This window comes from Rattus rattus, chromosome 15 (genome assembly GCF_011064425.1).
Source record: "Rattus rattus isolate New Zealand chromosome 15, Rrattus_CSIRO_v1, whole genome shotgun sequence".
Taxonomy (NCBI): domain Eukaryota; kingdom Metazoa; phylum Chordata; class Mammalia; order Rodentia; family Muridae; genus Rattus; species Rattus rattus.
In genome coordinates, this window is record NC_046168.1 from 11,886,157 (window position 1) to 11,891,307 (window position 5,151).

Below are 5,151 nucleotides of genomic sequence, written 5' to 3' on the forward strand. Positions count from 1 at the left end.
CTCACATACATAAAATAAATAAATCTTTAAAAAAAATAGTCACTTAAAAATATTCAGATTGACCACTCCCATGAGTCCCTCTCCATGTGCTACCCTGGGCTTCCTTGGGTACTGTCTTGTTCTGTCACCTCACCCCTCACCTCAGTCGTCTTCCCAACTTAGAATTGTTGAAATAAATTCTCTAAGGTTAGAGTGTTGACTTCCTCTTCCTCTTTGGTGCAAAAAGCAGGACAGCAGGAGAGAAAGTGAATGGAGATAGACACTAGAAGAGAGGTTAGAGAGGGACCTGGGGTGAGTCATCCAGTTTTGAGCTGGGGCTAGAGTGGGCAGGTAGTAGGGGCTCTGGCCACTGAGCATCACTGCCACCACAGGCTTAACTTCAGCTGAGAGTTAGATGTCATGAATCTTATCTGGTGATAAGAAGATAGCTCAGTTGGTTTATAAAGTGCTTGCTTTTTCAAGGACCAGCATTAATCCTCAGAACCCACACTAGGGGAAAAAAAAAAATCCAAGCTTGATTACACATGCTTTTAATCACAGTACCAGTAGCTTCCTAGAGTTTGCTGGCTACTAAGCCTAGCTGAATCAGCAAGTTCCAGGCCAGCAAAGAGTCTATTAAAAAAAAAGTGCCATGCAAGGTTCCAAAGGAGGAAAGTATACGGGCTATTTTTGTATCAACTTGACACAGTCCTCAGGAAGGAGGGGACTTGACTGAGAAACTGTCGCTATTAGATCGGGCAGTAGGCAAACCTGTAGGACATCTTATTTAGTGATTTATGGGAAAAGGCTCAGCCCATTGTGTGTGGTGCCCTCCCCGGGCTGACGGTCCTGGGTTCTATAAGAAAGCAGCTTGAACAAGCCATGAGGAGCAAGTTTGTAAACAGTACTTCTCCATGACCTCTGCGTCAGCTCCTGTCCCTAGGTCCCTGTCCTGACTTCCTTTGATGATGAGCTGTGATGTGGAAATGTAAGCTACATAAATCCTTTCCTCCTCAAGTTGCTTTGGTCACGGTGTCTCACCACAACGGTAATGCCCCAACCAAGAGAGGAAGTAGCAATAGTCCTACCCAGCTATGATGCCTCTGAGCTAAAACAATGACCAGCACAGAACAAAATCCGTGGGTGTGCAGCTGGGTCAAACATAACTTGGCAGCACTCTAAAGCTTTCTAATTGGTCTTAAGGCTTGCTCAAAAAGATGGAATTTATGCCTGGTGCTGAAAACCTTGATAACTACCCAAGACTACTGAAGTCATGGATCTTGAAGGAGCACCTCAACCATTAAATCAGCTTAAATCCTAACGACCATCTAACCATTTATCCATAATTATACCCACGGATAAGAGTATCCCACACCCCTCATCCAAAAAAAACCATTTCTCTTTGCAACAGAGACCATTAAGAAAACCACAACCTTTCAAAGTACAGGAAACAAATGACCACGTAGTGCCTAGGCTCAACTGACACACCCACAGCACGAATCCTGCACGCAAGGCTCAGAGATCACAGAAGAGGGAGAGGGAAGGCGGTGAGAAACAGAGGAACAGGAAGTCGGCCCCGAGATAGATAATGCCTCCTAGAAATACCAGAGAAGCTACGCCCATGAGGTCCCACCAGTATGGATACCTAAACAAGACCTGAACAGCAGTGACACCAGCGGACCTGCTGATGTGGAAGGGGGATTGCTCAAAGGACTTGAGCCCCAGACAGAGAACTCTGGGCAACTGGAGAATGCTGAGAGCAGGAGAAATGGTCTCCTCTGGGAAAGCGCACCCCGACTGGTCATCTAATACCAAATGGTCATCATAAAGATATAAGCAACATCATAAGGAAGGAGCAGGTGGCATTTATGTAGTTAGCAAAATATATGAAGCAATAATTAAAGAAAAAGAGGCCATGGCTTTGAGAGTGAGCTAAGAGATACATGGACAGGAGGGGTTGAAAGGAAAATGGAAAATGATGTAATTATAATTTGAATGAACATAGACATACATACATACATACATACATACATACATACACACACACACACACGGATTGGTGTGTGCCTGTCAATATAAATGTACTTGCACATATGTAAATGTGCACACAGATAAGTCTTAGAGCTCAAAGGTAGTCTTGAAAGGCTAAACATTAATGTTAATAGCTAATAATTAATACGGAGTGTGGACACCACGCCAATTTGCTGCGGAACTCATTCCCCCTAGAAGTGTAGTGACAGACAAAGCGGGTGCATTCATTTGTTTATCTGCCCAGCACCACCTCACAGATTAGGGACAGCGATCTAGACTCAGGATAAGCACTGAAAACATAGGCCTGAATCTCACAATCACACCGACTGTTTTTTGAGATGGGTTCTTTCTACATAGCCCTGGCAGACCTGGAACTCACTCTGTAGACCAGGCTGACCTCAAACTCACAGAGATCTGACCATCTCTGCCTCCTGAGGGCTGTGATTGAAGGCATGTGCCCCCATGCCAAGCCCCACACACATAGACTTCTGATGAATGGACTTCCAGGTTACAAGCTGCTATCTCTCTGAACAGTGAAGATGTCATTCCGTCAGCTGCGAGTTGATGTCACTCAAGCACAAACTTTAAAGGGGGTGTGGTCAGTGATAACAGAGATCTGTGTTCAATGTCAGCACCACAGAGAGCAAGTTATTCATGTATGTATGTGCATGTGTTGTACATGTGCTGTGTGTTTGTGTGTGTGTGTGCATGTGTGCGTGCATGTTTTGGAGTAGGTGGATGCACATGCTTTGAACACAGTGGAACCTGTATTTGTGAGAGGCCAAAAGTCAACCTCAAGTGTCATTCTGCTGAAGCCATTCATCTTGTTTTTTGAAACAAGATCTCTCATTGCCCCAGGACTCACTGATCAAACAGGCCAGTGAACGCTAGGGACCCACATCTTCCCAGCACTGGGGTTACCAGTACCTATCTTGTTTTTTAGTAGGTTCTAAAAACAACAACAACAACCACCAATCTGTCTTCACACTTGCAAAGAAAGTATTTAACAGACTAGAAAGTAAGAAAAGAGGGAGAGAAACAGGGGAGGGGAGGAAAGAAGAAAGAAATCAAATCATGTGATTTGAAAATAATTTTTCAAATAATTAAGATATTAGGAGGAAAGGATTTTATTTTTTTGTACATAACTACTTTGAAAATGAAACCATCCATTATTTCTTTTAGCTTACAAAGTACTCTAGGGGGAAAAAAGAGTCCTTAAGTGAGCTGCTAAAATCCCTTTCCTGGGGGAGACATAAGTAATCTCTCTCCCTCTCTCCCTCTCCTCCTCCACCTCCCCCTCTCCCTCTCCCTCTCTCTCCAAGGTCTCAACAATTAGCTGAGGCTAATTAACTGGGTCCACCCTGGGGAACCAGTGAGTTTATTTGGCTTACTGGCTGGATGAGAGGGGAGGAGCCACTGGCGAGAGCACGGGCATCCTTAAAGCATCCACACTGGAAGGCCTGCACCTAGCGTGGATGATGACTCCCCGTGTAGATGGAGCCCTAGTCGTTCTCCACTGGAGACTCTAGCCCTTCCATGAGAACTCCAAGTGCAATCAGGGAAGGACTGCATACAACCTGATGGGAGGAGCGGCTGGGTACTCAGATGACAGCTCTGGACGGTCTGCATCCCCTCCTTGCATGAGAGAACGGTCAAAACAGATCCTAAAGCAGAGTAGTCTGACTCGTGGATAGCCCTGTATCCTGAAGCCTCCCCTTCCTTCAGCTCTCCTATTAGTTCCGGCTTCCTCTTGAGCAAGGATCCCTGAGTGCTGTAGGAAGCGACATACATGTCTAATGGCTCACCAGCTAGGTACCAAACCTTGTTCTTGGCCAGCTCATGGCCACTGGGAGGGTTATTTCTCCTACTACAAAACCCAAGTGAGAAAAGAGACAAACAGTGGGAATTGGGGAAATAACCAGATGGGCACGGATGGTGGGAATAACCTGTGATTAGAGACACCAATGTGGGGAAGGCACCTCAGCCAGTGCATCGTTTAACAAAGCGATGGTGGTTGTTTCTCCACTGGAGCCTGAGTTCCCTCACCCCAGGATTTGGTCTACGTTCCCAGTACCAACTACGAATTTCCCCCTGTGAAGTGGGCCTTCAGTCTGATGGAAAAGTTGGTTCTATCCATAACCATTTACACCACTGCTGCAACAGCCACCACTGCTTGCCTGGTGCTTCCACTGCGAAACAAGCAGGACCCACAGCTGAGTTAGGACTTTCCGTGCTAATCCTTCTCAGCAACTTTAGTAGCAACTTCCGGCACCGCGGGACTTAGAAGGAAGGAAAGAGACACTGCTGGCTTAGCTCTAGCTTTGTTTCTCCAGGTCCTGCAAGCGAAGCATGATGTCTCTAGCTAAAGGGTCTCACCGTCTGGAATGCAATGTCAACAGGGTCTATCTTTAGGGACAACTAGGGCCTCCTTAGCCAACAGTGTCTAGAGAAGTAACCCACCCCTAGTAACCCAATACCCTTATAAATTCTGGGACATCTGCTTTTTCCCCCTCACACAATACCCTTGTTTACTCTCAACATTTACAGACCCAGGCTGTGGCAGACTGCTCCCCACCCCCTCTCCCCCACACAGCCCTCCCCCATCACATCTGGGCCTTATCCAACCATTAAGTTTCCAAGAATTGCATAGCTGCACTTGGCCCTTGTACATGCTGTGAACTTCTTTCTCGTGCTTGCTTCTCCTTTTTCTCTTCTCTCTGAGTTGCTCTCACACGTCATGGGCACTCTTTACATGCTGACCTAAGTCATGGAGATCCTTCAGAGCCTTTCTTACTTCATAAAGATCCTGCCCCACCAATGGGGTAGCACAGTTGCTAAATCTCCATGCCCGTCTCAGGTCCTTGCTGAAAACAGCTCTTCCTTAAGTCGGGCTCTGTGAACTGGGCATCACACATTGCATCCCTCATGCCTGCTTCTATCGGCTGGTGATGGCCATTGTCTCTGCTGGCTCATCTGAGTGAGTCTTTCAGGGACTGAGTCCCCTGGCACTGCCTCAGGCTGTGCAGCTTTGGTCTCAAGGATGGGTATATGGTTAGATTCCTCGGTCTCCCTGCTTCTGCATCACTCACACCAGCCCCACCTGTCCCTGCTGTATCCCACAACATCACAAGCCAGGCTGTG